This window comes from Aedes aegypti, chromosome 2 (assembly GCF_002204515.2).
Source record: "Aedes aegypti strain LVP_AGWG chromosome 2, AaegL5.0 Primary Assembly, whole genome shotgun sequence".
Lineage (NCBI taxonomy): Eukaryota > Metazoa > Arthropoda > Insecta > Diptera > Culicidae > Aedes > Aedes aegypti.
Genome location: NC_035108.1, coordinates 106,618,426 through 106,645,166, shown reverse-complemented (window position 1 = coordinate 106,645,166; position 26,741 = coordinate 106,618,426). Strand labels below are relative to the sequence as shown.

Genomic DNA, 26,741 nt, shown 5'->3' with positions numbered 1-26,741 from the left:
TTACAATATTTATAAATTTTATGTTTCATATGGAATAACTGAAAACAGTGTTTCTCAACCAGTAGTCTAGTGGTGTTCATTGAAACCGTAATGACATTCTAGGCCAGCGTTTCCCAAACTTTTTTGATTTTCGCCCCCTTGAGACCAATATTTTTTGGAATCGCCCTCCTGATGTGAAATTTAAACTTACGTTGAAGTTTTGATCAATATCTCATCATAAGTATATTGAAAATTTGTCAAATTTAAAGGGTATAGTTATAGTAGTCAACCAAATACTTCAATTAAATACTCCAAAAAGAATGTCTTTTACTTGCATATCTATGAAAAGTCATACAATATCTATCAATATGCATCAATTGTTTTGTATCAACAACTGTGTGCAATTGTCAAATAGTTTTGACCCACATTCTGATTTTTTTTAAATTTTTCTCAAGGTATACATTTTTAGCAGTTCTGGAAACAGCCCAATCTATATACAAAATATACTAAAAATATAAGTAAACCAAAGCTATTTTTAACTCTTCATTCACTGAAATATAGCATTAAATTTTTTTTTTTATTGAATGCAATTTAGATGCTGATCGACGTATCTGATGCTTTGATCCACGCAATTGTGAAATCAGGCCTACTTTGAAGTAGGGTGATTTGCGTATGTGGCATTTAGTGGTCTTATCCAGAGTTGCTTAATATCAATCATGTCAGCTGATGGCTGATGGTCTAAAACTATCAATATCACTTGCTAGCTATCAATATCACTTTGATTTGACAACCAACAGCAGTGATGCAACATCGCACTCTAGATCATAACCACTGCAGAATGAGTGATCACGTGGTAATTATCCATCCTGTTAATGTTTTTCAGTGACCAACACATAGTTTCAATCTATCTGCAACACTGTCAAAAATATCGTACAGATAAATTGTTATTTTATCTGCTTAATTTAAAGCTGAACTTAACCCATCAGTGATATCTATAGTCAATCGCCATCAATGCACTGGTGATGGAGTAGACAGCATGATGTTGATGTGATATGGAATGATCCGATTTTTATCGCAGTCGGCCTGTACAAATCAGCAAAATTTAAGCATTGATAGTGACAGCAAGCAACACTGGTCTTATCATTGGAATTCTTTTTCATCAAAATCACATAGATTTATTTATGAAATGATTTATACTATAAAAACTGGTTAAAATGCGTGTATCCAAAATAACAAATTTGAACACCAATATTGTTTTTGACTTTGAAATGGATTTCAAATATCGTCAAAAGTTCTCACCAAGGATGGAAAAAAAAAATTGACTCTAGTGACAAACTACGCGGTATTTTAACGGTCTAATAAGCGGTTTCTTCACCACCGCTTAGGCCTTAAACCTGGTTTAATCGTATGGGTAAACGTGGTTTACGTCTTAAGCGAAGGTGAAGAAATCGGCCCTAAGAGGGCCGTCGCTCTTGCAGCAACATGATTTGAAGACCTCAGTACGCGCGCGTTGGACCGATAAATCAAGCATCCGATGCACTGTTAGTCGTGGGATAAAGAGTTTGTCGGATGTTGTTACAAGTAGCGATCAAATTCGAATCATGCCGTCTGAGTGCTGTTATTTTCCTTGAAGCTCATGTCAAAATGAATAAAGATCAATAAACAGCATATCTGAATTCAAATCACTAATAAAACACGAAAGAATCCTCAAAATAATGGAATTTTGACTAGCGAACAATTAATCGCTAGCGCACATGCAGAACGATGCATTATTCGCGAAGCGTAGTTTGTTGTGTTTATTTTTGTTTTTCAATTGCTCCCATACGATCACTTTCGCCCCCTTTCAAGCTTTTTCGCCCCCTCCCCTTTCTGATTTACAAATTTTCGCCCTCATGGACCCGTAAATCGCCCCCAGGGGGACGAATTCGCCCACTTTGGGAATCACTGTTCTAGGCGATTACCTGTGATTAACAAAACTCTTGGCTGTTTTTGATGGAATTCTAACATAACCCTAGGTAGACTTCTAAGTATGAAATTAAACCTTATATTGCGCATTTCTTTCACTACTGAACTATCGCAGAAGTTTTTGCGAGTGCGGAAACGGTAATAAAAGTGCACAATGGCATCAAAACCGATGGGTGTCTTCGGAGGACTTATTCTTCGCAAATTAGAGAGTAAGTGCTCTGAAGACACCAACATGATTCGCACTTGTGAGGTCGCACTTCGCAGTCCAGTAGTGAAAGAAATACACAATAATAACTAAACCTTTATTGTTCCATTTCAACTTAACCATGCAATGCTCCCTTTCTTGTGCTACAAACTTGTATTACCGTTGCTATGTTTTACGCTCAACAGTATGGAGCATAAAATGTTTTAATGAATGGCAATTATTCACTTGTTATTTTGAAAAATTTCTACTACAGTGTCTTCTTCGAGGATCGCCTGATGTTCTTCACATTTTTAAAATAACGTTTGAGACAAATTTTCAAAATAAATATTTCTGAAAACATCATAGCATTGTTTTACCTTTTTTGACATTAGGGCTTATTTTGGTCAATCGACACGAAAGCTATAATTGTGTAGAGATTTGCGATGGAGATCTGGAATTTCTTGACTGTCCCTAACTATTGAAAACGAACATATCCGTGCTAAAAGAAACTTTCAGTGAATTCAAGGAGCGGAGGTACATAAAAAGTGGCACTAAAGCTTCTTCTTCTTTTTTTTGTCATTACGTCCTCATTGGGATAGAGCCTGCATCTCAGCTTAGATATTAACTGAGAGCTTTCTTCGCCAAGGGAAGTCAAGAAAATTTCCTTTACGAAAAGAACGACCGGGAATCGAACAATGCAAAGATTTGAGGTCATATAATGGAACCCAGCACAGTTTTTGTTAGGTTGGCTATTCTGTACACGAAGACAGCTGAACCCTATTTCAGTAGGAACTGGAGCACAGTATACTAAGGATTTCATACGCTTGTATGGCTAAAAAAGCATCGAAGACCGTACACAAAATAGTTTCTGCACCGTGGTTGACTAGAATAATAGAAATTGAACAGGGAATCTGCACATGAAGCTTGGGAGTGCGTCGCCATTTTTTGTTGTCGAACTATTTAAAAGTAATTTTTAAATAATTGCGAAAAATAAATAGTTGAGTAATCCTTGTAAATGTCTCTAGGGATTCCATGAGAATCCTAAAAATTAGATGCGATCATGTTGTTTTCTTAGATATTGCTTCAGTAATTCTCTTATGGATTTATTCCAAAATTCTCACGTGATTCTTTTAGCAATTTCTTCATTTCATGCAATCTAATAGAAATTTCTGAAAGGATTCCTCTAGGGGGCCATACGGTAATACCGCTTATATACATTGCTTCAATGTTATTTTCATGAATTCTTTAAGGACTCCTTTGGATATTTTCGAAAAAAAAGTTGTGTTAACACTACCGCTTGGTACCACCCTAGTGGACGAACCCAACAGATCGACAAGTACTGCTGTCTGACGTACAAATGTCATGGATACTTTGGCGAACGCTGTCACTGTCAGCGTAGTTTAGCGAAGATTATAAATGCGGAAAAAAGAAGAATTACGTTTCGTTAGACAAAATCACATTTGAGTCAATCCAAGTTGAATTCGTTCATCCTAATTATATTTCGGTTAAATTGTTGAATTTGATTAATATTGTGTAGCACACGTGAGTAAACGTATTCTGAACATTAAATGCGAGGGTTACAGTGCTAGAAAATTATTCTTATAATTACAGGCCGGAATACATTAAGAATTCGTATGAAATTGTTCACCCGAATTGAAGTAATTGAAAACCATTTATGTAAGACACCATGTAATTAAAACTTGAAATTATTCTAATAAAACATATTTGCAGTTTTGAGCTGTACGACAAACTCGTCTGCTGCAAAAGGATTTCTAAATTTCGGTGTGAACAATTCTCAAAAATAAATGCGATGGCATCATCTAAGGAAAAGGAACATAACCCCGAAAGCACCGGGTATGATTGCGCGCTTTGCGAAAGACCGAATCATGCGGATAGCAATATGGTCAGCTGTGAGAAGTGTCAGAGTTGGTTCCACTTTATGTGCGCGGATGTGACTGCTGGCATTGAAAACCTCCCGTGGACGTGCAAGGAGTGTTTAAACACAGGTACTGCGGACAAATCTCAACACCGTGAAGCCACAGTCGTCGATGTCTCAGACGCGTCCGGCAAGGAGCCGGCCGATTCCCTTGATCCGAGGGTCGATAAAAGATCGACAATCAACGAGCAAGATCAGGATTCAGACCAGGAAGAAGCCGAAATGCAGCACCAAATAGAGCTGCGTCAAATGAGAGCCAAGTTCGAGCGCCAGCTCCAGAGGGAGAAAGAGAAGATGGTTCTAAAAATTCGCCTAGAGAGGGAAATGCTTCAAAGGAAGAAAGAGGCGGAAGCAGAATTTCACAAGATGCGTAACGAGATGTACAAGGAGTTCGAGGGTGTGATGGACCCATTCGTCCAGGAAGAGGGCGCTGTAGGAGGTACCTATGTGTCGAATCACGTACAGTTGGAAACGGATTTAGAAAAGGCGTGGAAGGAGAAGTTCAAATTTCCGGAACAGCAGGGCAAATCGGCCGATGATATCCGTGGAACTTTTCCGAAATCTTCTACACCCAAAAACGCTCCACTGCAACGGGATACTATCATCAACCGCCAATCAGCAATCGAAAATGTTCTGGAGGAATCGACACCGCTCAAGAATCCGCAAGTACCAACCGTTAAGATAGACAAGCCTGTCTTATCGCATCCACCGCATCCAGAATTGTCTGCAAATATTCCTCGAAACTCGGCCATATATCAGGCACCCATCTCAACGGCGAATATTGAGGTGCCCGCGACGTTCAACCCATGTGCGAATCAACAGGGGATTCCAAATCAGCATCAAGGAGAACCTGAACTGACCAAAGCTCAGATAGCGGCAAGAAAAGGTCCGTTTGCAAAGCTACCAGTTTTCACCGGTCGGCCAGAAGAGTGGCCGCTCTTCATAAGCAGCTTTAATAATGGCAATGCTGCATGCAACTGGACCGATCTTGAAAATCTCGGTAGACTACAAGAGAGTATCCGAGGGCCAGCTCTGGAAGCCGTAAGGAGCAGACTACTGTTGCCAGAATCGGTCCCACGAGTCATTGATACGCTTCGGCTTCTCTATGGCCGCCCGGAGCAACTGCTCCATTCACTTATGCTGAAAGCAAGGAAAGCGGATCCACCTCGGATCGATCGTTTGGGTACATTCATCCACTATGGCATGGTCGTTCAGCAATTGTGCGACCACCTAGTAGCATCGGGACTAATAGATCATCTTGTCAACCCCATGCTCATCACGGAACTGGTGGAAAAGCTACCGCCCAGTACGAAGATGGAGTGGGTTAGATATAAACGTCGACAACAACATTGTGGATTTGAGAACTTTTTCGGATTTCCTCTCGATAATCGTTTCGGAAGCTACCGAAGCAACGCTCTACACGGATTTCCACGTGGATGGTCGTCCTAACCGGGACAAGAAAGAAAAGAAATCGAAAGCTAAGGATCACGAAGGATTTCTCAATGCTCACATCGGCGTCCAACCTCCATCACAACGCTCTGCAAATCAACATAATATCGAACTCCAGCAAGCGATACGTAAACCGTGCCGTGGATGCAACAGCCTCGAGCATCGAACGCGTTCCTGTGAAGATTTCCAGAGGCTGACGTATAGCGATAGGCTAAAGATAACTGAAAAGTGGAAAATGTGTCAATTGTGCCTCAACGAGCACGGGCAAATACGTTGCCGATTCAAAGGTCACTGCAATGTAGGAGATTGCAAAGAGCGGCACCATCCCCTCCTTCATCCACCAAACCCTCCTATGGCTTTGTCGACAAACTGTCATGTGCACAACTCGGAACATCATCCAATCATTTTTAGGATGGTTCCAATTAAGTTGCACCATGAAGGGCGTACCCTTGACGTTGTCGCCTTTTTGGATGAAGGGTCTTCTTATTCGCTGATGGAAAGCGCCATTGCAGACCAACTGAAACTGAAAGGAGCCTGGGAACCCATTCTTGTCAAATGGACCGCGGGAATGAGTAGACTGGAACGGGACTCAAGGAGCGTTGACGTATCAATTTCGGCCACCGGGTCAAAGGAGAAATATCTGCTTCGAAATGTCCACACGGTTAAAGAGCTTCAACTCCCTGACCAAAGGATTCGTTTTGCTGAGGTGGCAGCTCGATTCAAGCATCTTTGTGGACTACCAGTAGCGGACTGTTTAAGTGGATCTCCAAAAGTGCTTATCGGTTTGAAACATTTGCATGTGTATGCACCGCTGGAGTCACGGATTGGAAATCCTGGTGAGCCAATAGCAGTTCGTACCAAACTTGGCTGGACCATATACGGCCCACAAGGCGGCGAAAACATGGCAACAGGGTTTGCTGGTCATCATACAGTCGGTGACATAACTGAACTAGATTTGCAAGAACTACTTCGAAGGCACTTTACATTGGAGGAAACCGGTTTAGACGTCAAAGTGCTGCCTGAATCAGCCGAAGATCGCAGAGCAAAGGAGCTACTGGAACAAACCACTATGCGGGTCGGCAAGCGCTTCGAAACGGGGCTTCTGTGGCGAAGCGATGACCCACAGCTACCAGATAGCTTCCCCATGGCGCTAAAACGCATGAAGAGCCTGGAGCGGAGATTGGAGAAAAATTCGGAGCTGAAACAGAATGTCGAGAGGCAAATTGAAGAATACCAATACAAAGGCTACGCTCACATCGCTACGAACACTGAGCTGATTGAAGCTGAACCGGGAAAGGTCTGGTATCTCCCTTTAAATGTGGTACTCAACCCAAAAAAGCCGGGCAAAGTCCGGCTTGTATGGGACGCAGCCGCGTCCGTTCAGGGAAAGTCGCTCAACTCCGAATTGCTCAAGGGGCCCGACCTTCTATCCAGTTTGCCGTCTGTGCTGTGTCCGTTCCGAGAACGTCCCGTCGCTTTCGGTGGCGATATAGCGGAAATGTATCACCAGCTGCGAATACGGTCAAGCGACAAGTCAGCACAAAGGTTTCTATATCGTCCGAACGCATCAGGTCCTCCCATAACCTACGTCATGGACGTCGCCACCTTTGGCGCAACCAGTTCACCCTGCTCCGCACAGTTTATTAAAAATCGAAACGCTCAGGACTACGCGGAGGAATATCCGGACGCTGTGGATGCAATAATTAATAAACATTACGTGGACGATTATTTAGATTCCACGTTCACTGTGAGCGAGGCTATCAGACGAGCAGAGGAGGTTACATACATCCACTCCAATGCCGGTTTTCACATCCGAAATTGGGTGTCCAACAGTGAAGAATTCCAACAACACTTCGGTAGAAAACCGGAGAACCACATCGTTCATTTCGCTAGCGACAAGTCTAGCAACACTAGTATGGAAAGAATTCTTGGTATGTCTTGGAATACAGTAAAGGATGTCTTTGTGTGTACTACGGCTCTGCGCAACGATCTTCAAGTATATTTGACCGAAAGTAAGCTGCCCACCAAACGAGTATTGTTGAGCGTTGTCATGAGTTTTTTTGACCCGCTCGGCCTGTGGGCGCCTTTCACCGTGCTCGGAAAAATCATCGTTCAAGATCTTTGGAGAAATGGTTGTTCGTGGGACGAGATAATTGATGAGCACTCCGCGAAGAAGTGGTACCGTTGGATTGCACTACTGCCAAGTCTTCAAGCTATGGAAATTCCGCGATGTTACTTCGCCGACGTGAAGGCATCAGACTACCAGGACCTCGAATTACACGTGTTTGCAGATGCAAGCGAAGAAGCTTATGGATGTGTCGCTTATTTTCGTGTATTGGTAAAAGGAGAACCGAGAGTGGCACTGGTTTCAGCAAAATCGAAGGTAGCTCCGTTGCAATACATGTCCATACCGAGAATGGAACTCCTTGCTGCGGTACTTGGAGCCAGATTAGCCGCCTTTGTGAAGTCGAACCACTCTGTACAGGTGCAAAGAGTGTTCTACCATATCGATTCAGCTACAGTACTTTCATGGATCCGCTCCGACCATAGGAAGTACAAACAGTTTGTCGCATATCGCATCGGGGAAATTTTGAGCATCACCAATCCAAAGCAATGGAGCTGGGTGGCTACGAAGCACAATATAGCCGATGTTTTAACGAAATGGGGAAAAAATGGACCACCGTTGGCGACGGAAAGCGAATGGGTACAAGGCCCTGACATTCTTTATCGATTAGATCAAGAGTACTCTCAACGAGATTTGCCACCCCCTGGCGTAGTAGAAGAACTGCGAGCATATCATCTGTTCCACGAAGTTTCGTTTCACAAGGCTCTAATAGACACCACGCGATTCTCGCGTTGGACCATATTGGTAAGAAGCATGGCCTGTGTGTTTCGTTTCATTTCTAATTGTCACAAAAGGATGAAGAAACAGCCAATAGAAACACTGCAAGCCTCGCCTAAGTTGGTGAAGTTGCTAAAACGAACGTTTCCATCAATCAAATCACCTCTCAAGCGCGAAGAATACCAGATGGCGGAAAACTTTCTATGGAAAGCAGCACAGCAAGAAGGATTCCCCGACGAAATGAAAACGCTATTGAAGAACAACAGACTACCTCAATCGAAATTGCACCTTATTGAACGCTCCAGCCCACTCTATAGATTGGCTCCATTTCTAGATGCGAATGGTGTGATCCGGATGGAAGGCCGTGCAGCTCACGCGGATTTCATCCCTTTCGAGCAGCGTTTCCCAATTGTACTACCAAAGGGCCACGACGTTACATCGAAACTACTACTACACTATCATGCAAAATTCGGTCACGCCAACCGTGAGACGGTAGTGAACGAGCTGCGACAGCGTTTCTATGTTCAAAATATTCGCGCGGCTGTTTTGCAGGTGATTAAGGACTGTACTTGGTGCAAAATACATAAATGTATTCCTGTGGCGCCTAGAATGGCTCCTTTACCGGTGCAGCGTCTAACCCCCCAAATACGGCCATTTAGTTATGTAGGAGTTGACTACTTCGGCCCAGTAGTCGTCACTGTAGGACGTCGCTCAGAAAAAAGATGGGTGTGTCTATTCACATGCCTTGTGACTCGGGCGATCCATATGGAAATAGCCTATAGCTTGAGCAGCCAATCATGCGCCATGGCAATCAGACGTTTCATTTGCAGAAGGGGCACTCCGTTGGAGATTTTTTCCGACAACGGAACTAATTTTCAAGCTGCGAGTAAGGAGTTCATCCAGGAAATTCGTTGCATAGAAATGGAATGTGCGGACATCTTTACCGACGCTAGGACTCGTTGGAACTTTAACCCCCCAGCAGCACCACACATGGGTGGTGTATGGGAACGGTTAGTGAGGTCGGCAAAGGAGGCACTAAAGGCTTTACACAATGGCGGCAAATTAAGTGACGAGATATTGTTGACGATATTATCAGAAGCCGAGGACATGGTGAATTCTCGTCCGTTAACATACGTGCCACAAGAATCTGCAGACTGCGAAGCCCTCACGCCGAATCATTTTCTTCGTGGTTTGCCTGCCGGAGAGCGTGAAGAGGCTAATTTGCCAACAAGTTCTGCCGAAGCGTTGCGGGACAGCTATAAACGATCTCAAGAGCTGGCAGACATGTTATGGAAAAGATGGCTGAAGGAATACATCCCAACAATCAACCATCGCACCAAATGGCTTGCTGAACAAGAACCTATCGCAGAAGGAGAGCTGGTCTATATTACTGATGGGAACAACCGTAGGACCTGGATCCGGGGTATAGTAGAAAAGGTGATACGAGGGACTGATGGAAGAATTCGACGTGCGCTAGTTAGAACGTCTAAGGGCGTTTTTCGTCGGGCGGTCGCCAAGCTAGCGGTGATGGAGTTGCGGAGTAAATCTGGTCAAATCCCTGGCCCTGAACCAGAGTTACGGGAGGGGGAATTGTTAACACTACCGCTTGGTACCACCCTAGTGGACGAACCCAACAGATCGACAAGTACTGCTGTCTGACGTACAAATGTCATGGATACTTTGGCGAACGCTGTCACTGTCAGCGTAGTTTAGCGAAGATTATAAATGCGGAAAAAAGAAGAATTACGTTTCGTTAGACAAAATCACATTTGAGTCAATCCAAGTTGAATTCGTTCATCCTAATTATATTTCGGTTAAATTGTTGAATTTGATTAATATTGTGTAGCACACGTGAGTAAACGTATTCTGAACATTAAATGCGAGGGTTACAGTGCTAGAAAATTATTCTTATAATTACAGGCCGGAATACATTAAGAATTCGTATGAAATTGTTCACCCGAATTGAAGTAATTGAAAACCATTTATGTAAGACACCATGTAATTAAAACTTGAAATTATTCTAATAAAACATATTTGCAGTTTTGAGCTGTACGACAAACTCGTCTGCTGCAAAAGGATTTCTAAATTTCGGTGTGAACAAGTTGGATAAAAGGATTTTTCAAAGAATTCTTAAAAGATTCTTCTATCAATTTCTCCTCCCTCTAAACATTCAACAAGAAAACCCACAAGTATTCTTACTCACACAATCTTACTTCGCAACGGAGTCCTCCATTTGCATGTCCACAATTTGCTTCAAGAATCCTTACAAGAGATACTCTTGGTCTTTTCGTGGAGTTTCTCAAGGGATTCCACTTAGAATTCCTTCAGGAGTTCCTCCAAGCATTCCTAAGAGATTTATTATAGTATTTACCAGGGTGTATAATCTTTTGCTGGGATGGTTTGAAGAAATTTCTTAATTATTTTATGAAATAACTCCAGAAAAAAAACCCTGAAAGAAAAGGTTTTTTGACATAAACTCAAGAGATATTTCCAAATGTATCTTTGTACCAATTGCTAAAGAAATTTTGGGATGAATATCTACAGGTGTTCATCAATCAATCTTAGGTACAATAACTATTATTATTACAAGAGAAACCCAGAAAAAAATTCAAGAAGAAACATTTTAAAAAATATCTGGAGACTTCATGGAAATCCTGTAAAAATAAAAGGAGAATATCCTAACAAAAACATTCTGATCTATTCTTGGAGAAAAAACTAGCAATATTTTTTTTTTGTATTTGTATTTGTATTTTTTTGTTATTTAATTATTTATTTATTTATTTAATCTTCCATGAACTCAAGATCATGTATTTTATGTTTTAGTTATTTTTTGTGGTATCATGAAGTGTGCCATTAAAAAAAAACAAACTATTCTAGCCGCAATCGTTAAAAATCACTATAAGAAAGAAAAAATATTGAAAATCAGTCGGCAAGAATTGTAAAATACCTCTAACAAGAAGGGATACAGTCATTCCTGCTAATTTGAATGATATCTCATGCAACCCAACGGGATTCAGTTTTCAATTTGAACTTCTGGCCATCCTAGAACCGGGTTTCTGGTTACCTCTTTGGCTGTTTTATTTAGATTATGCGTGCCGTTTCACAATTTCCATTTCGCTTTACTCCGTTCCATGAGTGAAATGACCCTTGAAACATTTTAAATTTGAATATCCAGATTGTCTAGGTACAAATTAAAAAGTGGTCAAACCAACGTACCCGAAAGATCGGGTAAATTTTCTCTTTCTCTTGAGACATCTTTTCTCTTGAGACATCTTTGGAAGAATGTCTGTGATTTTTTGAGAACTTTCTTGTAAAATTTCATGAATAATGTCTTGAGAAATTCCTGACAATATTTTAGGACCTGAAGTATTTCCTGAAGTTCTTGATTAAATTTTTAAACACACCCTGAATGACAAGTCTGCCGGAAGCACTTCAGATATTTTCACTGATGCATTTGTTCAGGACTCCTACATATCGTGCGAGGAAAGTGAAGCAGAAGTGGATCGAGCCTCATTCGCGCAAAGGACATAATGCAATAAACTGCACAAAAACCTGAACCCGCATAATAACAAGCTACTCTGTTATCAATAAATGTATTATTTAGATGTATGTATAATTTAGGCTCAATTTTTATTATTTTCAATGGAAAACTTTAATGAAGCCAAGCAGGGGTTTCCCACAGAACTCTGTAATCATGTATGTTCTGCATAAATCATAAATTGGTCAGTTCTAACAGCAGTTCGGTAATGTCTTGAAATTTGAATTATTTTATTAAACAAATCATCAAAGAATGTAAGAGGGAATGGTTCGCTGCAGATTTTTTACCGCTTAGTTACACGGTATAAATGAAGGCTATAGGTTCAACCAATTTATCTATAGTATACTGAAAATCAGCTTAGTTTGAATATAGAAAATCAAGAAACAATATACTAAACATTACCTCACATTAAAGATTTAGAAATTGGTTTTGTACGAATATCATAGGAGAAATTTCACGTTTTTGTATTTCCGTATTTTTGGGAACAATTTTGAAAGCTGTTTTTTTATTGAATTTCGGTAAAATGGGAGGGATTATAGTGATGCATATATCAGTAACAACTCGTTTTTCAGAAAATAATATCGATTAATTCGATTAATCGATTACTGCTGGCCGATTAATCGTTACCTATAATCGTCATTATTGGACTGTAATCGATTATGAACTAATCGATTAATTGAGATTTTGCGACAACCCTGACAACAATCTGATAAAACATTTGACTCACTGCACGAAACACCGTGAAATTTATACCAGTTTTGAAGTGGGCGCCTAGGTAAACAAAACGCTGTAAAAGAATTCTTGAAGCGGTCACTTTCCGTGGCGCTGCAACACAATAAGTGATTCCGGATTCTAACTGCACAGAACTTTAGAATAGATTGAGAAGTTTCTGGAAGAACTCCGTGAAGAATGTCAAGTACCCGAAGGAAAAACTAAATACAAATCCTAGAAAACTCAACAAGAAAGCCGAGCCAAATTCCTAAGACAAATCATATTGGTTTCCGTGTGGAAAAGATCAAGTGGGATGCCTGGAAAATTTCGGGAGTTATCTTTGGAAGAAATGTCGATTTGTTGAGAAACCTGCCAAAATCTACCAAACGAATCTTTAAACTTTTTCTTATTTGCATATGTTGAAGGCGTTAGTTGGACCCGTTATTCAGCAAATGCATTGAACTAGGATGCGTTTCGGACTGAAGTTTGATAGAAAATTGGAAAAGTTCAATAGTTCAATATTTTATACAAACATTATGCAGAAGTTTTGTGTAATAATCGTGTTTGTATTAAATTCGCTCGCTTCCCCCTTTTAGAAAAATCCTTGCTATTGATTTCATTGGTTTAATATTGATGATTTTCACGAGACCAAATACAAAATTAAGACTGATTTAATGCTAACTAACAGTCTGTGTCTGAGGTATTCACAAACAAGATTTAGATGTACCATTTCAATTTAATTAATATTTTCAAAATAAAGTACATTGAAAACTCACTTTCACGCACTTTTACGCAATAAAAACCGGCAGCAAATCCTACAAAAGATGAAAAACCATGCATTCTGAGCTTTACAGCCTGATGATGGGGCCTTCCTTAGCAGAATGGTTAGAGTCCGCGGCTACAAAGCAATGTCATGCTGAAGGTGGGTGGGTTCAATTCCCGGTCGGCCCAGGATCTTTTCGTAATTGAAATTTCGTTGACTTCCCTGCCCATAGAGTATAATCGTACCTGCCACACGCTATACGAATGCGAAAATGGCAACCTTGGCAAAGAAAGCTCTCAGTTAATAACTGTGAAAGTGCTTATAAGAATACTAGGCTGAGAAGCAGGTCTGTCCCAGTGAGGACGTAATGCCAAGAAGAAGAAGAAGAAGACTGATGTTTGAAAACTACAGATGTTTGTTTGTCGAAGTAATAGTTTTAACCCTGAAAACTTCCATTATGATATGATGAAAAAATTATCCTATATTCGCAAATTTTTAAGACTATGATTTTGAACAAAGGAAAACTGAGTACCTACTATTATTGTGTCATACGCAGAACGTTGTTTCAAAATATAACTAGAAAAAATATGTCTTTTGTCCATCTAGATCCGTCAAACATCCCACAGTGCACCAGTATGTTGAAGATTATGGTGGCGTCGGTTCGGATGAAAATATAAAATTGCTTTCGGGGTTCCGAAATTTGCGAGATAATAGTCGCCGACTGCCGAAACAAAAGCGCCGCAGCACCCGCCCGAGAAAAAAAAAAGTGAAATACGCTGCGCCAATCTGAAAGAAAGCGAACCGTGCGGTGAAATTTCACAGCTGTGTGAATTAAAGTTACGATCGTATATCAAAGTGCAAAAATTCGATATCGTTTTTTTCCTGTGGGGGAACGAATCTCGTCCGTTTGAAATGTGATGTTTGGGTGTTTTGTGCGGTACAGAAAGAGAAATGAAGCAAATTTGCGAGTTCTGCATTTTACTGCGATTTGAATTGTGAAGTGTGTTTGGACCGTTGGGGTTGGATTCCTGATCAGAAACAGAATATTCTAGGTTCCTGGTATTTGTACAGGTGAGTGTTCTTGAGGGAACAAATGTGTTCTACTATTGCATAACTACAGGGTTATAGGTCAGGGACGCAAAGGTTATTATTATTTTTATTATCTTTATTAGGGAGATTTTCAGTCCAGGGCTGGTTCATCCACGACGCAAAGGTTATTTTATCAGAGGATTCCTCCAGAAAATCCTCCATGACTTCTATTATTTATTCCTTCGGCAATTATGAAAAAAAAAACCTTCATGATTTATTCAAGGGTACGTAATGATCCAATTCCTAGATACTTTACTTTGTATGGGAAACTTTGATGATTTGTAGCACAACAGTGTGACGGGTATATTTAATAATTACCTAATAAAATATTAGGACGAAATCCTTCTGCTTCTAAATCCTTATAAGTTGATCATAATTTTAATGGAAGACTCGCACGAGCAAAATACGAATCAAGTCCCCCTTTACTTACATTTTATAAGAATTTATTCCCTAATTGTCGCACGTTCTCCACTACATTCATGCAGCTGCCAAGGGTATTTCATCCAATTGCATTCAAGAAAGTTTATTTTTCATTTTTCTCTCTAACCTGCAAAAGAGTTGCCTCACACTCAATCTCCACCACAAGGAGGAAAATGGCAGCAAACTTTTCCACCCTTTTTACGTCATCAGTTTTGACGGCGAGTGGTGCTGCAATAGAAGAGGCAATCACCAACAACTATATGGCATCTGTGCCAGGCATCATTTTGCGGCGTCGGAGAAGAAAACTCGTCGGTGCAAAAGCCCTCGAGATTTGAACAAAAAGTCGGCGAATTGCACCATAACTGCCAGCCTCTCTTCTTCACGGTGTGATCGGGAGTGACGTGCAAGACTAGCGTGTTGTTGTGGATCCACCGGGGAAGTAAAAACCGACGAATCAAGTCTCAAGTGCTTTGCGAGCATCTTACGCTTCCGAACGTGTTCCACATGTGTGTTTAAATGTTTTGGATGAACTTTGGCGATACTTCCGCTCTCTGGGGAGGGGAATGATGTCTGCTAGAATTTGTTTTTATTTATTCGAGTATGACTTTGTCGTCATGTTTAGCAGTCATTTCTTCTTTTCATTTTATTCATACTTTTAATACAGTCCTACTAAAGTTTTTCATTAGTTGATTATGAAATAACTTTTTTTCCAAGGCTTAATAATTGCATGATTCACTGCATTTATTTGTTTTTTTTACGGTAAACATGACATTACTCAAAGTAGATGGGAGTAACGAACACAGCACCGCTATTTTTATGATTCTGTGGGAAGCTGAAAAATGAGTAAGAGCAGCTACGAAAATAGGTGAGCTATAGTATTTACTCTATGAAATAAATGATTTTATAAAACATGTCATTGTTGACATTTATGTTGAGTACAATCAATGCAAACATCATTATTGTACAACAAATTAAAAAGTTTTCAATCGCTGATTCTAACCTTACGTCGAGCGAAGAACATGATTTGTTGTAAAATTCTATCGGCCATCATTGATTTTGACGCCATTTTGTATTTGGGATTTAAATAGAACAATGAGTTTATACCTTATTATATAGAATCAGCTTCTCCGCTCAATCTACATAAAGAAAAATGCGTAGTGTTTGTATGTCACGAAAGGAATTGAGAACGGGCTATTGGATTTTGAAAACTTTTCCATAGTTATGTACCTGAAGTGTTCCGACAAGAAAGTGTATATAAAAAGCATTATATTGAGCGGAAAATTCGAAAAATTTGAAGTAAACGTAACTGTGATTTATGGTGTCTTTTTGATGGCAAAACAAAGTTAACCAGGACTACTAATTAATAATACTAACAGTTATTACCTTGAAATTTTCTTTTACATTTTTATTGGTACCATAATCCGGGGGCAAATTTGCATCTTTTTATTATGTTGTATTTTGGAATTCAATTATTGTCAAATTAGTTTAAAAAAAAATCTGCACTTAATTGATCAGTTTATGTAATCGATATTTTTAAAAACAATACTCATCAAATAAGTAGATGAAAAACAAAGTCGAGCCTAGCACACGAAACCGAAGACGGCCTTACAGTTGAGGTCGAAATACGTGTATCTGTCAAAAGATACAAACTCTAGTGGAATTAAATGGTATAGTACCAAATTCGGTTTTTTATCTACTTGTAGGTATTCCACTAAACAGTTCGTAGATTTATTATCATTTAACATATCATAATAGTTATTTATGCAACAAGGTGCAAAATGATGATTTTTTCAGCACGAGTTGTACATTTATCCAACGAGGCTCGCCGAGTTGGATAAATACGACGAGTGCTGAAAAAACGAGTTTTGCAACGAGTTTGATACAACATTTTTTGCTATAATGAAAAAATACCGTTTCATTCGGATTGATTCACAAACATCACAAACATGCTTCAAGGAAACACACGTGGACGTAGATGCGTAGTATAGACTCAATATTTTCCAATCAGGTATGCTGTAATTCATGCATTCTACATGACTGTCACTAATTTTCACCATCGAAGCTAAAATGGCCAAAACTTATTGTTCGAGAGAAGCCAGGTAATATACCGGATAAATTATAAAGTTATTCTTAGTTTGCCAAATTGCCTATACCTGCATCCTGAACCGTGTAGACCCGCGCTTCCCAAATACGGTTTTTGCGGCGTGAAAAAGCGATCCTGCGAAAGACTGGTGCGCCGCGAAAACCGTGTTTGGGAAGCATTGGTTTAGACGCATTAGGCGCTTGACTTTTTGGGGGTAAAATAGCTTAATTTATTGCCTTAACTACTTTTGCTAGACGGTCTTATTTCGAATCAGAAACGCTTACCTGAGTCGGATTTGGATCGTTCAACAGATGTAAAATAAAATGTCAATCATTGAAAAAACCAGAATTATTCAATGAATGGTTTTCACGGACACTTCGATATTTAGTTGAGGATTACCAAAATAGTACTAAAAAGTGCTTTTTTTCAGCACTGTTTCTTTGATTAAGAAAAGTAGGCCGTTATGTAGTCTATCTTCTTGATGAAAAGTAGGCCAATATATAACGGAATTGCAAAAAAATGTTTTGATATCAAAGCAGTTTAACTATAATCAATCATTTATATTTAATTTTGATGTCTGAATCTTAGCGTCCCCACGTACGGACTTCAAATTTTTACCTAATTTTTTTCTTACCAGAACGAGCACTTTACAATGACGAACTTTTAACATTTCGCATTTTCGAAAAATAAGGGACGACCTACTGTCCACCATGAATCAAGTGAACAGCATAAGCACTTTTGCGCGTCTTTTCCCAGTCAGGCAAAATAGAGTTAGGGTGATGTGCTAGTATCCATCGTATTAGGCTTTGATCAGTGAAAACCTGCAATTTTCCCAGTATTGCAGTGACTGATGCTGATACAAACCGATGCCAATGAATTATTTCCCTAAACAGCTTTCGCATTGTACAATAAGATTTTGATAAATCTTGATCGTCTTTTTGGAAATAATGCAATGAAATAGCATCTAGCCGTATTCTCAATTCGTCGTATCGTTTTCATTTCTGTCGCAATCAGTTTTCAGATTCGTTTCTCAACTTACGGCTCACTGTGATATAGTGAGTGGTCAAAATACAACACATCAACGCTATTATAAAATGTTTTACTAGAATTTATAGATCTACCGGCATCTCCCAGATGCAGAATTCACGTACTAAAAAAATCTTCACATTTGTATAAGAACACAAACTGGCGCAGCTTTCCTGAATGATTGGCCATTGTGCACTGATTAAACGGTGGTTTTTTTCTATACATCAGCGTCAGCCGTAGTGGTAAACACGCAGTTATTCGGCAAGACCAAGCTGAGGGTCGTTGGTTCAAACCCCACTGCTAAAGGATCTTTTCGAGTTGGACATTTTCTCGACTCCCAGGGCATAGAGTATCTTCGTACCTGCCATAAGATATACGAAAGCGAAAATGGTTAACTGGTCAAGCTCTCAGTTAATAATTGCGGAAGTGCTCATAAGAATACTAAGCTGAAAAGCAGGTTCTGTCCCAGTTGGGACGTAACGCTAATAATAATAAGAAGAAGATTAAAGTAATTTGAGACATGTACAGTATTGGACAAAACATTTGCAACTTTTTCGATTTTCCATAAAAATGACCAAAATGACTTAGGTAAGCTAGATCTCAGTTATTTTTAGACCGATTAGAATAAAATTTTCACAAAACATCAGATATAACTTGAATTTTAACATATATTTTTGAATATTTTTTCCAATCACGAGTTTATTAGTAATAACGGTTTAGCTAAAGTGTAATTTTTGACAAAAAAAATCAAAACTATTTATCTCAAAATCTGATAGCCTTACAAAAAAATGTCTTCAGCAAAGTTGTTCATCTCGTTGAAATCTACAACTTTGCTGAAGATACCATGAAGCTATTCCTTCAATATGTTTAGTTATGTCATTTATAAAAAAACGTCAAAAAATTCACTTGAGTCAAACCGTTACTGCGTTTTAACTTGTGAGTATAAAAATCATTCAAAAATATATGTTGATATTATATCTGATGTTCTGCCAAAATTTTATTCCAATCGGACCATAAATAGCTGAGATATAGCTTACCAAAGTAGGTCATTTTGTATGGAAAACCGAAACAGTTGCAAATGTTTTGTCCAATATTGTATGTTAGAGCTTTATATATCATGTGTTTTGGCTGAAACATGATAGAACATGTTAATGTTTGCCTTGTACGGATTAAGATTCATAATGGTTCCCTATTTCGCTATACGGGATAATTAGATTTTCTTCAATTTTTTTTTATTCTGTGTGTCATACTTTTCAATTTGATATCAAATATATCTTGATGATGTTGAAACATTCAAAAATATTCAAAATGTGAAAGTTTTCGAGAAAACCCATATGGCCAAATAGGGAACCACTATAGCCATAACTGGTACACTTTTACTATTTGTAATGTTTAGTTTTACGGTAGTTTTTCAAAATTATGTTTTTCAGTCGTCTTCTAACGAAATTTCGTAAATATCAGGATTGCTGTTTGTCTTTGAAACTATGGGTATCGATTCGTAAATTACGATAGTTCCGGATTCAATTACGGGGAGTACTGGAGTAGCCCCCTTAAAGAGCCAGAAGCCACCTTCATATCGATTCCCAAAATTTATTAACGATTAATCAAGTTTCATTGTTTTGCAAACCTAGTCGAAAGAAGGATGGTTCAAGGGAACAGTGTTAAGTTAATCATGATTGAAAAATTGATGATTGAACGAAAAATCATGATGAGAGCTATTTGTTTCAGATTTTTTAATCATAAGTGTACTAAAATAAATTTTCAAGAGTGTGATGCATTGGTTGCATACTTAAAGGTGTTTTGGGCATTTCATGTTATTTAATTATTGTTTTTATGATTAATCTTTGATTAATCATTAATCATTCAATAAATAATGATTAAATGCCCGAAAAGATGCACTAAACGACTTGAAGTATGCAACCAGTGGGTCATATACTAATATAAGAATATTACTCATGATTAACAAACAATCCTATATAAACAACTTCGTTATGACAAATTAATCACAGCTTTTAAACACAAATCGTGATTAATTGCTCTGGTTCAAGAGCCAGTATCCTGGAGGTAGTGGTCAATATATTGACTTTGTGAAGCGTAGCTTGCGACATATCCAACTTCATCAATTGTTTAGTTTTAAACGACGATTTCAAGCGTTATTGATAAACTTGAACATATGCCAGGTTGTTAAGGTGTGTCGATTTCCCAGGGAAAGTGTTCAAAATATTGGTGTTGAAAAAAACATTAGCAGATGAGAATATTATTATTATACATATAAAAGTTTAATTTCATGATTGTTAGTATTCTTTGTAAAGTGAAATGTTAAAACTTAATTAGGGTAGGTGTACCAGTTATGGCCAAAGTGGTTCCCTATTTCGTCATACGTGATAACTTGAATGTCTCAATATTTTGAAAAGTTTTTTTGTGTTTTAGCAGTAAGCTATAGGATATATCTTGATGTTAAAACATTCGAAAAGATTATAAATTTGAAAGTTATCCGAATTTTGCATATTGCCAAATAGGGAACCACTATGGCCATAACTGGTACACTTTCCCTAGTTGTTTATTCATACTCCAAAATGAAAGTGAAGTTCTGAAACCTAGCTTTCCATATATTAAACTTCATAAATTTTGCAAACCAAGCCATTAAATTCATTTTCAAGGGAATTATTGAAGTATTAGGTAGGTTTTGTATAGATGTATCCAGTTTTTTGTATATTCTGAATCTACATTAAAGTTTGAACCAGAACTCAAAATTTCAAAATTGTCCGGCCCTGAAACTAATTTAATAACGTTTGATATTAGTATGGAAATCACTTTTGCATCACCCCCAGCAAATTTTAACTTCAAGCGAGCTGTCATTGTTTAAATTAAAATGTCTTTGAGTCTACGTCTGATATACTTGATATACTTAGAAAATGTGATCTTTCGAACATGCTACGAAACAGTAGCACAACCAGGATTTGGTTCTAGGGGGGGTTTTGTGTATTTTAAAATATTTTTGAGAAGTTTTTTTTTCTCATGAAAGAATGGAGTTGAAGAATTAAAGTATGTTTTAGTTATTGCACAGTAAAACAAAATTGGAAAAGATTACAATAAATTAGCGCGATGCTATTCAGCTGCTCTCCTTCTGTGTAGTTCATTAAATATGTTTTCGAGTTTATCAACAAGGAGAATGACTTCGAAAACAATCCACAAGCGCAGCAATTTGTAATGAAAATGATTGAAAACAAATTATCAGATCTTACAGAATTGACAATCCTGATAATCGAATCCAAAGGTCAAAAATTAGTTCTGCTTTCATTGTGACGATTTTATGTCTATATATGTGATTCAACTATTAAGCCTTAATTTTTGGATGCCTTTGAAATTCGCGATTCATTTACTATTGTAGTGGGACGCTAAAGCATCCACATTTCCAATAGACAAATCCGAGTAATATTTTTCTAGCATTTTTTGAATGAACACCCCAATCTCATGACACACTATAGAAAAAAAAAGATCATGATTCACACCTACATAATCTCAAAATTGTCAAAAGTTCCTAATGGGTCCGAAATGCTTCCACCATAAACTTCCGTCGTAAACTTGTCTTCTCTATAATCAAAAAATCAAAAAATTGGTATACCGTGCACCCCCGTTAATTTGAACAGTAGCTCATTCAAATCATCGGGGTTCATTTTTAATTTGAACTTCTAGTCACCCTATAACTGGGTTTTTGGTTGCCTCTTTCGCTGTTTTGTTTTGATTTTGCGCTCCGTTCCACAGCGTTCCATTTCACTTTACTCCGTTCCATGAGCGAAATGACGTTTGAACCATTTTTAATCTGAACGAAGTGCAAATTAGCGGGGTACAAATTAAAAAGTGTTCAGATTGAATGTGGTCAAACCAACGGAGGTACCCGGTACTCTGAAGGTCGCCAAATTTGGCAAAATGCTTGAGCAACTATAAGAATTTTGATATTTTGGATGCTACAGCAATGAAAAGGTTCTGAAGGTTTGAAAAACTGTGGATATAACGCCTTCAGTTTGTTTTTAATAGAGGCTAGAAAATTTGGTAAAGAGAGGCTTGAAAATTTGCAGATGTTTTTATAAAATTCCCTGAAAGTTTATGAATTTAAAAAACAAATGAAATTAGATGAAAATAACTGTGAAATCGTTGACATTCCTAGTGTTACTACGAATCAAACTAAGTTACTGCTCTGTAGTTGTATGATGTATAGTGTTGAATTTCTAAAAGATAATTGGCAACTCTTGAATTTTTCGGCTCTGGAGGGGGTTTTGACCCCCAAAACCCCCCCTTGGTTGCGCCACTGCTACGAAACACTGCAAATATGTCATTACTAAACAACCCAATTCTTGGAGAAATATTGGGCGAAATCAGTTTGAACATATGCTAGGAATTTCCTAACGAGATCTTCATGGAACACTGGAAAAATATTTTTTCAAACGATGTTTTTAAGGAATTTCAGCTCTTCCTTGATTTGAATCTAAATTTCAGTAAAAAAGATTTGCTGTAATAAAGTTCAAAAGATTTGATATCAGTTTTATTGCTAATCAAGAGAAAAAATCATCATTATGTAATGTACAACTTGTTTGCTGCATACTTCAAAGCATTTACTGCATGCTTTTGGGCATTTAATCATTAGCCTTTGAATGATTAACCATTAATCAATGATTATTAATAAAAGTAATGATTAAATGGCATCTTCCTAAGGCACCGTCCACAAATCACGTAATGCTCGAAGGAGGAAGGGGTAGGCTCATACGGTGCGACTCAAACAAAATTTTGAAAATGTTTATACAGAAAGCATTACGAAGACGGGAAAGCTTTTTTGCTCTCGAGAATGCCGAAAGTGCCAATTTTCGGATTTTCGTACAAAGTATACAACAATCTTATGAACGGACAAAAAACTAGTGCTAGGTCGAAATGTTGTGATCTGCCCCTATAAACAGCAATACTTCATGTAGAATGGTACCATTCACAAGCTTTCAACCGCATCTTCGGATTCGGATCAAATAAAACTGAGAATGAGGCCTTCCTCAGCTGAGTGGTTAGAGTCCGCGGCTACAAAGCAAAGCCATGCTGAAGGTGTCTGGGTTTGATTCCCGGTCGGTCCAGGATCTTTTCGTGAAGGAAATTTCCTTGAGGGGACAAAGAGTATAATCGTACTTCCCCTGGGCATAGAGTATAATCGTACCTGCCACACGATATACGAATGCGAAAATGGTAACATTGGCAAAGAAAGATTTCAGCCAATAACTGTGGAAGTGCTCATAAGAACATTAAGCTGAGAAGCCGGCTCTGTCCCAGTGAGGACGTTAATGCCAAGAAGAGGAAGAAAACTGAGAAATGCACCGTCTTACACGGAGGAAATATTTAAGGGTCTTTTTTAGTCTTATGATAACGTCCGCGGATACAAAGCAAAGTCATGCTGTACTTGGTTGGATTTGGACGTTCCTTGGGCATAAACTCTCATTGTTCATGCCACAAGATATAAGAAATGCAAAATTTATTTATACATTAGAAGGCAATGTTGTAAAATATGTTAAATTTTGTTCAGTGATTGATTGATGATTGATTAAATGTTTGACTTATGATTAAGATTATGATTACTTAATAAAATTTGCAATCTTTATGATTATGATTAGTGATTAATGATTAACTCTTGATTTTTTATGATTAATGATTAATATTTTTGATTAATCATAATCATTAATCATTAATCATACGCTCTGAGAAAAATGTGCACATTTCTCTATTAATATGTTGAAAACTACATCTTTTCTTGTTAGCGAATCACTAGGAAGGCACACTAACCAAACCGCACAATGACAAGCGATCACATTTTTATTTTTTCGATTTTCAAATCATGGCCTACTTAAATTTTGTTCGCATTTACAACAACTTATAACTTATTGTTATTGGATGTGCAACATTAAAACTGTATATTTATTCGTTTATATTTTAAAATATTGAAAATTTAACCAAGTGCACGGAGTTTAATGCTGTGCGGATTTCGATCCCACACGATATATTCTCTTTAAAAACGTTGCGCAGGTATCTCGGGATGACCAACTATTATTATATGCTGTTTATTCCCGGATGTCTGCGTCTCTCCTCAATCTCCTGAAGAAAAAAAAATAAAACAAAATCTCTGATTTGGAGCCTGACGCTGCCCTCGAAAAAAAGCTGAAAGAAAGCTTGATTGCCTTGGTACTACTCGCAAATTAGAATTTCACGCTCCACTTGCAAATCCGATAAGATACTCACGATAGTTATCCCAACAGCTCTCACCTGCCCAAAAAGCTTACGCGCGAAGGATAATATTATCCCGGGCGCGCTATCCCGCTTGGTTGAGGTATCTGAGGTCCTGTCTGATGGAGACGCATGGTGCTCTAATCTGTTTAAAAAGGTAGAAACCTCGCCAGACGACAACTAGGATTATAAAATTGAGGATCGAAAGCTTCTTAAACTGTTTTTCTGAAAACTGAAGTGCTCGACTATCGCCATGAATGGAAGCTCTGTGTTACTTAGAGCAATACAGAGTATGTCCTTCAACACGAGCATGACGACCCACTTTTCACTTTTTAGCTCATTTCGTGTATGTTCTTAAACTTGTTCAGTGTATGGTGAAAGTGTGTTAACAAACTTTGTTCTTCTAAACAATATTCTGAACACTAAACAAACAATATATTAACAAATGATACATTATTCAACATTAATTTTACTAATAACTACTATTCAATTACAAACATATATTTTAAAAAAAATAATAAAAACAGTTAGCTCATCTCAATGGTAACATGAATCCAAAATTCGACTGGAACGCCTAAAACATATGAAAAAGTATAATATTTTGAATTTTTTCAAATTTAGATTGTAAATAATGGAATGATGGGCAGCTATTCAGATAACTGGATGATATCAAATTTAAGGTACAGTGGGGCAAGTGTATCAGTGGGGTAAGTGGATCATTTGTCAATATAAAGCATAAATACTTTAATATGTTGAATGTTTTCGCACCATTGCTTCGTTTTAGGTTATATTCTCACGCCCACACTGATACTATTGCAAAACTGGTACTACACGTACACTAACACAAGCAAACTTGTTAGCTGCAAAAAGTAATTAATTTGAAAATTGTTTTCCATCAATCAAAAATCCATTGTATCTCTGTCTAAAATCGAATTCTATTATTTTTTACGACACATGGTGAGCATTTCAGTTTTAATTCAATGAATCACAATGAAAAATATGTCATTTTTATAAACAAATACAAATATATTGGACATGGTACACTTACCCCTACTTTTTGATGGAGTGGGGTAAGTGAATCAAGAATAATTATCATTTATTGGCAGACTGCTTACGAGAATTTTAATAAGCTTTAATATCCGCAAATGTTGCTTTCCTTTATTTTGTTCCATTCCCAGCTTGAATTTGTCAAATTGACCACAGAAAATTTGAATTAATCCACCTAAAAGTTGTTTAACCTTTTGTGGTATAAAAAAATATGAAAAGAATAATAATTTCAAAATTCACACGAAACTTTTCGTGATTTATCTAAGCTGCGTTGTAAAAGAGCAAAATATACTAATTTTCCAATCGAAAGCATAGTATCGTACCTTATTTGACCATATAAATTGCTCTAGACAGATGATAAATATATATTCATAAATAAAATAGAAAGATTTCAGTTTGTTATTCAAAAGTAAATGTTACTAATACTTTTAAATCAAGAGTATTTTCGAAAATATCGTTAGGAATAATCCTACAATACTTCTGTGTAACTTATGCCTATAAATGGATGAATTTTCTCCAAATTTTTCTAGTTACAATTTTTCTTTTTTTGTTCAAATTTGTATGAACTAATATATACATACTTTTTATTGTATTTTGATTAAATAAAGATACTTTTTAATTTTAAAGTATTAAAATGTAACATCACTAGCACTAATAACTTGAACAAGGATAATATCATTCTTATTAAACATAATCACACTACATTTGATTCGAGAACAGATTTTTTTTAATGGTGATCCACTTACCCCACCATGGTGGGGCAAGTGGATCATTTAGCGCAAATTTTTAAGTCTCCCATACTCAATACATAACAATCAGAAAATCCGAAATAGATGACGATTTGAAGTATAATAGTCCCTTATTTGTTATCCACAGAAAAAAGTTTGAGTTACATTATTCACGTTAGCTGTACATAACAATGAATTTAACTATTGATTTTGCTGTATCCACTTACCCCACGGTACCTTATAACAACTTTCATTATCGATGTTCTCATTTTTTTTATTCTGTTACCAATGACAACCGAGTCAAACCAAAACTTGTTTTCATTGTATTTCTGACAGACATGTTTGATATCAATATATGTTCGCAAACTTCTATCCCATAAAATTTTTATGAAGCGTGTAGTAATAAAAAAAGTAGGCTTTACATCATATAAAATTTTGTTTAATTGTTTGGTGCGAAGGCCAGAGCACTCAGATCTCAAAAAAAAATCCGTGATTTATGACCATAATATTCAAATGCAAAAAATACACATTGAGTTATGAACTTGAAATTAGTGATCACAAAATTTACTGTTACTTCGTTATTCGACGGACAAATCTGAGTTCTTATTTTTGTTGTCCATTGGTTGTATTGGCTGTTAATTCAGCCAAGATAATAACAAAAGCAAATATCAAATGATGATAACCAGGTAACAAGATTCCTTATAATATTGTTGTCAATTTCTGCTG

General features: G+C 37.6%; 1 protein-coding gene across 4 annotated transcripts in view; it reads left to right on the top strand.

Annotated features, from left to right (window-relative positions):
- LOC5575250 (diacylglycerol kinase 1) overlaps positions 1–26,741 on the top strand; it is a 655,530-nt gene that overhangs the window by 21,797 nt on the left and 606,992 nt on the right. For all 4 annotated transcript variants that reach the window (XM_021841863.1, XM_021841861.1, XM_021841864.1 and 1 more), the window contains exon 3: positions 13,974–14,438. The gene's annotated coding sequence lies outside the window, so the exon portion shown is untranslated. The remainder of the gene's footprint in view (positions 1–13,973; positions 14,439–26,741) is intronic.